Source organism: Carassius auratus, chromosome 27 (genome assembly GCF_003368295.1).
Source record: "Carassius auratus strain Wakin chromosome 27, ASM336829v1, whole genome shotgun sequence".
Lineage (NCBI taxonomy): Eukaryota > Metazoa > Chordata > Actinopteri > Cypriniformes > Cyprinidae > Carassius > Carassius auratus.
This window is the reverse complement of record NC_039269.1, coordinates 6,184,658-6,198,823: the sequence shown is the minus strand read 5'-3', so window position 1 is coordinate 6,198,823 and position 14,166 is coordinate 6,184,658. Positions and strand designations below refer to the sequence as shown.

Genomic DNA, 14,166 nt, shown 5'->3' with positions numbered 1-14,166 from the left:
AACAGCAACCCCAGAACAGCATGGAGACGGATACACGCGACCAACACATCAACTATACGTATAAAACCTGTGTAAGAATGTAATATTTCTGGTAACACTTTATGGTAAGAATTTATTTTAAAGTTTCCTTGTTACACATTACAGGTACTTACATATATAATAACAATAAATTATGCATAATTACATGCAAGTACCTCTAAGCCAAACCTTACTCGTAATCCTAACCATACAGTAAGTACATGTAGTTAATTAATATTACTCAGTACTTAACTGTGTAATTACACTGTAACAAGGACACCTTCAAATAAAGTGTAACCCACTTTAATTTAAGAACCAATTCTCTGTATTAACTAGTTGCTTATTAGACAATGCATAGTAATGTTTTAATTCACTGAAATTATTGTGCATAAAATATTTAGACTTGGCCATTTTTGTGTCAATAAATCATGCTTTATCACACTGTACGTGTATATGCAATATGCAAAGAAGTCAAAAAGTTGTTTTTAAAATCCTAAAGCTCTGATGATTTCCAAAACTAAATTGGGAATAAATCCCAGATGTCAATCATGAACACTTTCAGACCACACTGTATATATCAACAGGCTGAAGTAAAAGATTGCTGAAGCTGTGATTGAAATGGACCAGATTGCAGCAGAGACTGAGACACAGTGCAGCTGATGTGTGACTGAAGATGCACCTTCTTGTAGGTGGTTTCACCGGACGCATCGACCCGTCTGTGACCGATCTTCTTCTCAGGCCCAGAGCTGGTGTGACACGAGGACGACGGCAGCTGAGAAGAAGAAAAATCACAAATGAGATCTCACTCATAAATCTCTCAATTGTTTCTCATAGACAGCAAAGAGATCGAATGAAGATTTTCTCTCTCAAGATGATCTCCAAATGATCTGAGCAGCTATCCACACGCATCTTATAGCTCTATACTATGTGTTTTATATATAGCGTCTTTTTTATTTCTCCTGAGGAGTTTTAGGATTAATTAAATATTTTTGTTCATGAAATGTAGCATTGCATCAGTGTCTCATCAATAGATGCTCTGCAGTGAATGGGTGCCGTCAGAATAAGAGTCCAAACAGCTGATAAAAACATCACAATAATCCACAAGTAATCCAGTCCAGCAGTGAACATCTGAAGAAGACAAAACAAGGTGAAACAAATCCATCATTAAGATGTTTTTAACTTCAAACCTTCACTTCTGGACAAGATCTGAGTCTATAATCCATAATAACACTTCCTCCAGTGAAAAAGTGCATCTCATGTTGTCTCTCACGTCAGAATCCAGACACATATTTGTTTAGAGCTGTTTAAACGCTGCTTGATCTGTGCAGATTTCTCTCCTGATTCAGACCAGAACACTTTCTCACTGGAGGAGAGAAACATCTTAACATCTTTAGTTAAAAACATCTTAACGCTGGATTTGTTTCAGGTTTTCTCTTCTCCAGATGTTCACTGATGGACTGGACTGCTGTGGATTATTGTGATGTTTTTACAGACTCTCATTCTGACGGCACCCATTCACTGCAGAGCATCCATTGATGAGACACTGATGCAATGCTACATTTCTCCAAACCTGATGAAGAAACAAACTTATCCTAATCTTGGATGGCCTGATTACTTTTTTTAAATCCCAAATTCTGAAGCCTCAGATGAATGACATTTTCCAAACACTTGAATGCTTAACTCTTCTCAAGACTGCATTAAATAACACTAGAGTTGCATGACTAAAATTATTGATATACAGACAAAAAATGATGCTTCACCTCAGTTATGCAGGTCTTCTTAAAAGCAGCGTCTGAAATGAGGAGAGGAAGAAAAGAGACATTATAACAAATGCAGATCAATAAAAAAATGGCTTTGCTAATAAAACAATTAAAGATAAGCCTAATAACAGTCTATATTGGTGAGTAAGTGTTTAGTATACTTACTGCACAAAAAAAAGCATGCAAAATACCAGAATACAACAATGTTGTCACATGACCTCATTAAGTTGCACGTCTGATCCATTCAAATAAATATGGTCATTTAAATGTAAAAAAAAAAAAAAACTAAATAATAAATTGTGAAAGAAATCATGCTTTATTTTATTTCTAGTTGAATCATCACATAGGAAGTGGAAGGTCAAGTCAGACACATTAATCCAAACAGTGTAAACTGCACATGTTGGGAACTATAACTATATGTATAACTATATTGGGAACTGTGTGTATACAGAAAATCCAAACACACATATTGCAGATTCAGAACTGGTACACACTGGTTAATGTGTGAAGATCAGTTCAAGAACAAACGGCAGGAGTCTGCGGCTCTGAGCCTCGCAGCTATTTCACACTGCGCTGTTCTTGCACATGGTTCTGTGTCACTGAAATCAAGGGGAGGGGGCGGAGCTACAGGCAAGTAAACCTGTCAATCATTCCTCAGCATGTGCCGGCACACAATCAAAGCAAGATGACAGAACACAAATGAGAGCTGACCTGCTTTACACCCGAGAGGAGCGAGACTAATTAATAACAGGGAATTAGAGCAGCAGTCCAGCGCTGGAAAGAGTCTGGGACACGGATGAGTCTCATCAACACAGGGCCAGGTCATATTTTTAGCACACAATCCAAAGAAATAAATAAAAAAATATGTTTTGCATAAAGACAGATAAAGACTGCTTATTTTGAGACCAATACATTTGTGTTATATCTCTATTGCATATACTGTAATGTATATCACTATATATATATATATATATATATATATATATATATATATATATATATAAAATAATAAATTATTACATTATTATATATCAATCATTTATATATATATATATATATATATATATATATATATATATATATATATATATACACACACATACACACATTCATAAGAACATGAAAATCACACTTTGCATAAAGAAAATCAAGCACATTTTAGGACAAATATATATATAATAAATGTGTCATGAAAAATAAATATATTATGATAATATTTTGCTTAAAGAAAAATACATAATAGTAATAATGTATAACATACTATAAAATAAATATAACAATAGTATAAATAATATAATAACAAATGCACTTAAATGCCATAATATATACTGTGTATATATATATATATATATATATATATATATATATATATATATATATATATATATATATATATATATATATGTATTACTATGTTACACTTTTATTTTTATGACATTTAAACATTTTCAGTCCAGTGGTGATTCTCTCTAATGTAATGCAACTAATTTATTTACTTAAAATCTGCAAAAATGTTGATTACTAGTAACACGCATAAATACTCACTATTTACAAAATACATCATTATTTTTTCCAGAAAAATGCCACAATGCAACTAATTCAGGAAAAAGGCATTTTTTTCATTTATTGTCTTCATCATTTATTATATTTTTTCTTCTTTTGATTTTAGGGTTAAATGCGACTTGGGCATGTTCTTGAACAGATTTTGTGAGATGAAGATATCCTCTGTAAAGCTTGAAGTGTGTGTGAGTGTGTGTGTGTGTGTGTGTGTATTGTTGTCGGTCTCTCGTGGAGGTGCATGTGCTTGAGGAGCAGATAATGAGAGCCGAGGAAACTGTGAGAGATACAGCAGAAGTACAGCCAAACATGCTGAGAAACTCACACTCCAGAACCAGTCAGAAACACCAAGGATTTACTATAATAACCACATTTACTGCAGAGAGTGTTACTACATTTTCACACTCCACCAGAACATGTGGAGGTGTTTGTCTGTGCAAAACACAGACATTACAGTTCATTTTAGATGCATATGATCTGAAAGTGCAGGGTTTAATTTCCTGAAATATCACACGAGTCGTTTATTCCCAGAATCCAATGCAGACAGCAGAGAAGAGTGTTCGCCAAAAACAAAAAAAGAGCCAAATCAGTTGTAATCATATCTGTGCCGCTGTGATTTCTGGAAAGAGACGAGAGTGAGACATGAAGAAACCCACATTACACACAGGGGGAAAATATAATATAGATGAGGAGAAATAAATAATAAAAAGCCGGGGTTATTGTGTGTAACATGCTTATGAAAATTTACCTTTGAAATTACAAACCATTAAATCAAAGTCAACTCGTATGGGATCTTTCTGAAACTGAAGAAAAGGCTTCAGAATATTTCAGTCATTTTGTATATACATATTTCTTCTGTAATTTCTAGTGTTAGTGTGCCATTTTGAAGGGAACTATGTAGAAGCCCAATACTGCCATGAAAACAAACACACACACACACACACACACACACACACACATATATATATATATATAGAGAGAGAGAGAGAGAGAGAGATAATTGTGACATTAAATCTCACAATTCAGACTTTGTTTCTCAAAATTCTGAGACATAAAAACATAAGTGCAAGAAATAACACAATTGCAAGATATAAAAGATTCTAGAAAATTCTGAATTGTGAGATATAAACTCAAAATTGCATATAAGAATTCTGATGTGTGACAGAAATGTGCCTCCATATTTTGTCATTTAAATATTTGGTAAAGCAGCAAAAAAAAACAGGAGGGAAAAATGTGGTTAAAAAATATGAATACTATATTACTAATATTAATATGAATAATATTTGTATTATTCATAGTATCATTTATGTTTATATTATTGTTGATGTTGTTATTAATTAATGAATTATTAATTATTAATTGCAGGATCATAACAACGATGAATAAAAATAAAAAAAAGCAATCAGCAATTGGAAGCAATCCGAAAAAAACATTTTTTAACAACAAAGTGAGAGAAGATGAAGACCTGAATCCTTGAATACTGCATCACACACGCATTGTTAAAAACTAGTTTTCTTTTCTTTGTTTCTTTTTAAACAACAACAACAACACGTCAAAGTTGATTATATGAATCACGCTAACAGCAGCGACCGCAGCACAATCTCACATTAACACTGTCAGCGCAAATAACATCACACACACACACACACACACACACACAATGTAATACTATATAGACTTGAAATGTATTTATCATTATTGCTATTGTGAAAAGCATATTAAACAGACATGATGAGACGTCCATAAAACCAAAACAATCAAATTATCACAGATATGATACAGTATATCATCATTACAGTATTTGTTAAGTTTTACCATTTCTCATTTTTTAATGAAATGTGATCTTGTTTCCATGCAACTTTTAAATGGGGGAAAAATGGCTGCAATAAAATAGGAAATAAAATAATTAATTTAAAGATTTGTTATGCTTAAAACAAGAAAAGAAATGACTGTATATATATATATGTGTGTGTGTGTGTGTGTCTCTATATATATACATATATGTTTTAAGAATATATTATGCTAAAACAAAACAATAAAATCTAATAATTACAATTATGCATAGGAATTATTCAGGAAAACAAAAACACCAAAAAAGATGATAATTTCAATATCCTTTTAAATGGCAAAAAAGGGGAGAGATCTATCTCACAAATTATGAAAAAAATATGAAGAGATTATTGTTGCTACTGTTTCCATACATTGAACTGATTCAGATAAAACTTCTTCTAACTGAATGTAAATCTGACATAAATGAAAGTTTTTACACCGTGATAATTATCTAAAACCCCAAATCACCAGAGAGTAGATGCAACTTGTGTAAATGTCTAAAGACGAGTGGTTTCTGCCCAGAAACAGTGCTAGAATCAGTTCAACCCTGAAACATCAGGAAACCCCCCAGCAGAGCGTCTGCAGGTCAGGACACACACTGTCTGAACGCATTAACCTCAGTTCATCGTGAGAGCCTGAGGGGACCTGCCTCTGTATTCACACACAGTCACCGAAACCAGTCCAGTTTACCAGAGAACATGAGTCCTTTCAGCCCCTCGTCACTCATCCACTTCAGAGATATACTCGTTCAGATATACTTCATTTAACACAGAGGTTTATGCATGAAGTATTGCATAGCCCTATTACAGTCAAACCAAAGATTATCCAGACACCTGATATAATTGTTAACATCTGTTTACTAGTAGGTGCAGGAAACTATAGTTCATAAATGCAAGTGAGGATAGCAAAATAAAGTGAACTGTGACATATCATCTTCAGAAAGTGGACTACCAGTAAACACACACACACACGCACACAAACACTCACTCACTCACTCACACAAACACACACAAACACATGCACGCACACACACACACACAAACGACAGTTATCATGCTTTAAAGGGTTAGTTCACCCAAATAGCAAAATTATGTAATTAATAACTTACCCTCATGTCTTTCCAAACCCGTGAGACCTCCGTTCATCTTTGAGTCACAGTTTAAGATATTTTAGATTTAGTCCGAGAGCTCTCATTCCCTCCATTGAAGCTGTGTGTACGGTCTACTGTCCATGTCCAGAAAGGTAAGAAAAACTTCATCAAAGTAGTCCATGTGACATCAGAGGGTCAGTTAGAATATTTTGAAGCATCGAAAATACATTTTGGTCCAAAAATAGTAAAAACTACTAATTTTTATTCAGCATTGTCTTCTCTTCTGTGTCTGTTCAACCGTTTCTGTCAGACGTGTCCGATTCGTGAACCGAGGAGCTGATGATACTGCGCATGTGTGATTCAGCGTGATGCAGACCGACACACAGAGCGTCTGAACTGAACTGATTCTTTTGGTGATTGATTCTGAACTGATTCTGTGCAAATGTTTTGAGCGCGGGTAAACCGAAGGCGCGGGTAAGTCCTCCGCCGCGCGTCCCTCCATCGGATCCGGATCAAGCGAGCCGCGGAGCGTCAACGCGAAGCAAAGCAACGCGGAGCGCGCGTCATGATCCGGGTCCGCGGTGCGGCGCGTGTGCGAGTCTGCGCTCGCTCCCGATCCGCACAGCAGTCACGTCACCAGAGTAGCGCCTTCAACAGTGACGTCAGCCGCCGAGCAATTTACACGTGATGTCATAAAGGCATTTCATTCAAATATGATAAATTTATTTGTATAAGTCTTATATTAATAGATTATATTATATTAATATATATATATATATATATATATATATATATATATATATAAAAATCTATTAATCTATATTAATAGATTTATATTTCTATAAATCTATTAATATAAGTCTCAAAATGTCCAGTAAATTAAATATTGAGAGGACAAATTAACAATAAAAAAGGAAAACACCGCAGTTAAGAGCTGAAATAAAATTATATTTAAGATGTAAAATGTAACTTATTTCAGTTGGTTATCAAAGTAACATTAATAATTTTAACGACCAACTGGAAATGAAAGTTAAAAAAAAAAAAATCAAACAGTAATACATAAAAAGACAAATGCATAAAACTACAATAAATAAAATCAGAACTGAAAGTATTTAAAAAATGCAATATTAAAAATATATAAATTATGCTAACATACATAACTACGTAAAAAAAAAAAAAATTAGAATTGTAAAGAGAGAAAAAGTGATTTTCAGCCACCCAGATCATTTTTAATGTAAAATGCATTTATGTCAAGTCTTGTGCCTCACAGCTATTTTTGTATTTAATGCTATAATTTTTAGAAGATATGATTACACTTCATTAATTTAAATAAATACATTTCATTTAATTAATTCACCAAACTTTAAGGGTTTCCCAATATGGAATTAGCAAAGGAGGTAATATCAAATACCAGTGCAAAATTAAATAAAAATAATATAATTATAATCTTAACTACAACAAAACGCTGACTGAAAAAAGAATTAATAAAATAAAATAAAAACAACAACTGGGCTTCAACTACCCGTCTGACTAATAGTGCTATTATGAGTTATTCGTGTGGATTTATATGACGATCAAAAAGCAGCTCAATTTACCCGCACTCTCACATATGACATGATTCAATCTGAATATTCTGAATCTCTAAATATGACTCAGTCCGGTGAAGGAAAACACTCATACTTTGTAAAAGAAGCAGGCGCAGAGGAAGTTTGATCTACTGTTTAATGATCACAGCTGTTGATGAGAAGAGCTTCTACAGATACACCAGTGATTTCAGAGCGGTTCAGCTCCTCTCTGCTCGCGCGGCTGGACAGCGCAGGGCTTTCCCAGAGAATATGCACGCCGGAGGACATCAGGCCATCCCCACCTGAGCACAGGCTTGAGGAACGGCCGTCACTGATCTGGGCTCCACCCTGCAAACATCCAGCCATCGAGCACAGAGGAGACGCATTTCTACACACACATGGGACGGAGGGAGATCGGGTTCGATCCCAAAGGCTACAGGTACTTGGGAAGATCCTTTTCAACAACCTGACGGACAAAAAATTATATTGAATTATTATACATTTAATAAAACAAATAAAATGATTGCAACTGTTTATTTTTTTTTATAATATTAAAAACGTTATACAATGGCATAAAAATTTAAACTAAAACACTATTTTAATAAATGTAACTTAATTTTGAATAAATAAAAAATAATTACATTTAAAATTAAATAAAAAACAAATACAAATAAATGCAATTAATGTATATATTTTTTGTATTTATAATCTTTTAAACAGACATATTTTATAAAATGTATTTACATTTTAATACATTTAATTCTAATTTAATTTTAAATATACATGAAATGCAACAAACATTTTCTCAAATAATTTTTCTCAGATTTTTATAAATAAATATGTATATATATATATATATATATATAAAAGGACAATTTATTCACCCTCATGCTGCTTTAAATGATGACACAGTGTTATTTTTAAGAGAAATAATTTTTTATGGGCTTACGCTTGGATCGTCCATTGGTCCATACCTCTTCACAACCTGACCTTCTCTGTCGATGAGGAACTAAGATAAAAACAACAGTTATGAGGTCAGAGAATCATAGAAATAATACTATCTATAAACACAATTACATATAAAAAACACAGTGTTACCTTAGTGAAATTCCACTTGATGTTGCTGTGGAAATAACAACATGCCAAATTATCAGTGCATTACACAGTTAGAGTCATTGATTTAAAAAGACATAATACATCTTTGATTCCATATAAGAATTACAATATTACAATAATTTGCATAAGAGAGTAAGTGACAACTGAGAATAAACAAAGGAGTCAGTCTCACTTTCCCAGAGTTCCTCTGCCTTTGGGCTGCTCCTTCATCCATTTCCAGAGCGGATGAGCTCCGTCTCCGTTCACCTCGATCTTACTGAAGAGGTCAAACTCTGCCTTGTAGCCTTCGGCAAACTCCTTGATCTCCGCCTCTGTCCCAGGCTCCTGTCCAACACACACAGAACCGAACACTTACAGCGGAGCACTGTCACAATCGAGTTCCAGTGGATAGAAATGGTTAATTATATGCAGGGAACATCAGCCATTCACAGCTCTGTATGCAAATATTGTGATGACATCATCACCGCTGGTTACATTCTGTGAGAGATTTCCTTTGAAGAATGTTAGTTTGAAGAACACTGTACTATTAAGAACTATAACAGCACACAGTGTTCTGCACATTCATTTCTTAAGCAAAATTAATTATATAAACTATTAATACTAAAACTATTAATCTTGTTATGTTGTCAACTAAAAAAAATAATAAAATAAAAACATTGGAAATAAATGAAAACTGAAAATTAAACCAAACCTAATAATAATAATAAACATTTAAATTGACATAAGCACATATTAAATTTACACAAAAAAAGAAGATTGATAATGCAAATAAGTGAATTTAGTATCTCTTGTAAGATTAAATCTCACCCCACAACACAAAATAATCCACTTACAGCTTCCCTGGTGTGTGACCTACTTCCAGTCAGGACATTTCTTTAAAGAACAAACGTTCAGGACTGAAAGTGTTTACTTCACAATAGAAGACTTCCTTCTTCTGCAGCATGTATGCATTGCATAGAATTCTAATTTTCAGTATGCATGAAATTTTTCAGTGACAAATGAACCTTAAACATTATTAAAGATTTCAATATTTAACCTTTCTTGACTCATTAACAAGTTTTACACAAAAGTGGAACAAAAAGGAAAAATAAAATCACTAGTGAGATGCAAACTGAACACTGCAGCACGGTTTAAAATACTGCAGTGTGTACTATTGAGTACACAGAATCAAGTATATAATGCACTACAAACTGGCGTTTTATTCCTGCACATACCTGCTTTCCAAACTGGTTGCAGGGGAAGCCCAGGATGCGTAAACCTTTCTCAGTGTACGTGGCGTGCATCGCCGCAAACTGAGTGTAGTTTACAGGAGTCTTCCCTCATTTAGAGGCTACGTTAGTGATGATGCACACATAACCCCTGAAACACACACAAACACACTTCAGACACCAGACGCAGAATAACTGGAAGCACAATGAAGAATCAGCATTAGGAGTATAATGAGGGCGAGGACAGCGGTTACAGGAACAGTTCAGTTCAGCCAAATGAAAATCTGCTGAAAATGTGGTCATCCTCGGGTCATCCAAGAGTCAGATTTGGAGAAATGTAGCATTGCATCAGTGTCTCATCAATGGATGCTCTGCAGTGAATGGGTGCCGTCAGAATAAGAGTCCAAACAGCTGATAAAAATAGCATCAATACATCCAGCATTAAAACATTAAAACAGCTTTCGCCTTCTCCGGATGTTAACTGATGGACTGGAGTGCTGTGGATTATTGTGATGTTTTAATCAGCTCTCATTCTGACGGCACCCATTCACTGCAGAGCATCCATTGATGAGACACTGATGCAATGCTGTATTTCTTTAAATCCAGGGCTCTAGACTCATTCTTCTCAATGGTCGCTCTTTTACGACTTATTTATAGGTTGCATCAACATGGGATTAATCCATGCATGCTGACAAAAAAATGCTTTTTTTATTTTGTTCAGATCACTGACCCCAAACATGAGCATTAATATAGTAATAAAAATTAAATCAACGTGTCCCCATCTGTTCACCTGTATTTCTCCAGAGACACTTCATTTCCATCGATGTCTTTGGCTGAGAATTCGTATATGGATTTGGCCGACTGCCAGTCGTTGGCCTGGGCACACTGCGATAAACAGAGAGGGGTCAAAGGTCACAGGACGTGATGAGTATCTGCCAACCCCATCAAATTAATACTGATTACAAGAACAATGACAAACAATCATGTGCTATAAATCAATTGTGCAACTTCCTTGTGCAATCGTTTAACTGATGAAATCTCATATTAAAGGTCATCATTGCCCTCTGATACAGTTACACGTGATTTTTTTTTTGTTGCTTATATGCAACACAAGTTGTGCAAAACACAAGAAACTAAATATTACTTTATGAAGGGTATTAAGCAAAAAAGCTCAGCATTAAAATTACATCATACAGAATCTACAGCTAATTAAATATGGCTCATAAAAAATATATATATAAAGATCATGCAATGTGGGTTTATTTATTAGTATGAAGTTTTTAAAACATGCATAATTTCCACAACACTGATTTTATTATAGAACTGTGATAATAACTGTATAATATTCAACCTTATTCATTTATTTTAATACATTGCAAAATTGATCTGGAGTTATTTTTATGTTGCATACAAACATTAAGAATCTTATAATCATATTAATTCACAAAGAACTGGAGTATTTTAGGAAACATGCAGTGAGATTAATAAAAACTACATAATATGATTATTATTGAATACTGTTGATATTAAAATACACTCCAAATAATGAGAGTATAATTTATAACTCTAAATAAAACCAATATGATCACTGGTTAGTCTTCACAATAAACCCACATAGCGTAAATGGATAATATTATTAATAATAAACCCTAAATCACGACATTATTATTGATCATTCATGATTTGTATCCACGTGATTAAATGCGAAAGCCTAACGCTAAACCCAAAACAGGCCTGAAACATCGGTCTGCCGACAAAATGGACTTTAACGAGTTGTTAAGTTAAAAAAAATACACTAACAAATCGAATTTACATTACATTTAAGCCATAAATAAACCTACAGAGACGTGAGTACGTCATTAAAGCTAACGGCTAATGTTCCTCCGTCGGAGTGAATTAGCGGGGACACACAGGTGCCACAAATAAACACACCGGACTTTGACCTACTTACAGCAGCTACAATGACTAGTTGTTAGACAACACAAACTAGTCTTAACACTCTCTTAGAAAAGTTAAACAGCAGGTAAAGGTGTTGTCTGGTATCTTACCATAGCTCTAGCGAAGCTCTTGCTTCCCAGCGCCCCGATCAACAGCGCTCGTTGAAACAACCACATAGTGCTGCGGTACTAGGACACGCCTCTTCTGTCAGTCTCAGCCAATCAGAGACGCCGCTCAGCGCTCGCTGAAACGTCCTGCGGCACTAAAACACGCCCACCAACAGAAAAGACACGCCTCAGCCAGTCAGAGAGAGACGGTGCTCTCTGCATCAGCTAAAACCATAGACATATAACTACCTAGAGACAGGCTGCATGTTTTCAACAGTTTCAACTGTATGAAAAAAACATACAGAGAATCACTTAAGACACTTTGCTGTAGACCCATTCCACATAATAATATTCATTAAAACTGTATGCTAACACGTAGGAGCTTGCTGCATGAATCCGTGAGTAGGCTACAGTTTACAAATCCATGGGAACGGATTGCGAAAGTGTGCGCGCAGATTATGAATTCGTGGGTACAGATTCAAAAACCGAGGGTACGGTTTACAAAATCTGAGCACACGGATTGGAAATTCGTGGGCTAGGATAGGACATTCGACTCAGAAAGACAACTTACATTTGACTAAAAGGTTTTTGTCTTTATGCTCAACTTAAGTGAAATAATGAGCATATTTCCACTTTGAGAAACTCGTGTTGCTCTCGCCTTGACTCGCCATGACTGCTGCACATACTTGAATAAACGGAAACACGCCCACCACAGTGCGTCTTCGTGTTTATGGAAAATGCATGATTCGCCAACCCGCTTTGAACTCCCAAACTGACTCAAATAATTCGCAAACCCGCTCCGAACACCCGAACTGATTCAAATGATTCGCGATCCCCAAAATGACTCAAATGATTCGCGAACCCGCTCCGAACACCCGAACTGACTCAAATGATTCGCGAACCCGCTCCGAACTCACGAACTGGTTCAAATGATTCGCGATCCCCAAACTGACTCAAATGATTCGCGAACCCGCTCCAAACTCCCAAACTGACTCAATTTATTCGCGATCCCGACCCGAACTCCCGAACTGATTCAAATGATTAGCGATCCGCTCAGAACACATGAGAACTCTTGACCACAGCTGCTGTGCTTCAAAAGCTCTTGCAGCAGCTCAACATGGTTTTCTCTGAGGTTGTCGGATCACATTAGATTGTGGTTAATCTTGCAGATCATGACTTATATCTACTCTTCCTCTCCCTGCAGTTTGGTAATACAAAGATTCCTTATTTGAACTCCCACCTCTTCTGTGGGTTTTATTGTTCTGGGTTTGAATTTGGGCTCCTGGGGTCTCAAAAAAGAAACATTTTTCAATCTCCAAGGTGAACATTATGACAACACCAGTGTTGTGCTAGTTACTAAGAAATATGCATTACTGTTAAAAGTAACTTTTTAGTTATTTTTTTTTTTAAAGAACTTTAATGTTCCCATTAATGCGCTTTTATGCGTTATGGTCTATACAAACACATAGTAAAAGAGAAGGTAATTTTTAAACACTATTTTGATTAAGTCAGACCAGCACAAACTATATTCAGAATCAAAAACTAAAGTGGCTTCTGCATCATAAAACTTGCCAATACTGCCGCACATACTTGAATAAACGGAAACACGCCCACAGTGCGTCTTCTTCGTGTTTACGGACAATGCACCATATGGTAATGGTAACAGAGTTAATTTATTTAAAAAGTAACTTCGTTACAGTAACGCATTACTAATAACACATTTTACTAATAACGCGTTACTGCCCAACACTGGTTAACATGCATGGAAAAATAAACCACTGTTTCAAAATGTGTGTTTTCTGCATGAATGTGTGTAATGTGCATTATAGAACAAAATGTCAAGTATCGTCTTAAGAAAATATTGAGGGAAGCGGCAGGGAATTAATCTTTATTAGTCAGATTTTGTCTTTACTAAACCACTCTATTCCCAGAGAAAGACAGAACTGAAAACTTAAATAAAATGTGTTTCTTGAGCTG

At 35.1% G+C, this 14,166-nt stretch overlaps 1 protein-coding gene and 1 pseudogene across 1 annotated transcript in view; both read right to left on the bottom strand.

Annotated features, from left to right (window-relative positions):
- The window catches only part of LOC113045223 (phosphatidylinositol 4-phosphate 5-kinase type-1 gamma-like), a 13,831-nt gene extending 12,006 nt beyond the window's left edge, over window positions 1-1,825 (bottom strand). The window contains exons 1-2 of the mRNA XM_026205447.1: window positions 1,779-1,825; window positions 698-790 (exon numbers count right to left, since the gene is read on the bottom strand). The gene's annotated coding sequence lies outside the window, so the exon portion shown is untranslated. The remainder of the gene's footprint in view (window positions 1-697; window positions 791-1,778) is intronic.
- A 6,134-nt stretch (window positions 1,826-7,959) lies between these two features.
- On the bottom strand, window positions 7,960-12,307 carry LOC113045222 (phospholipid hydroperoxide glutathione peroxidase-like; annotated as a pseudogene).
- Window positions 12,308-14,166: the final 1,859 nt, after the last annotated feature.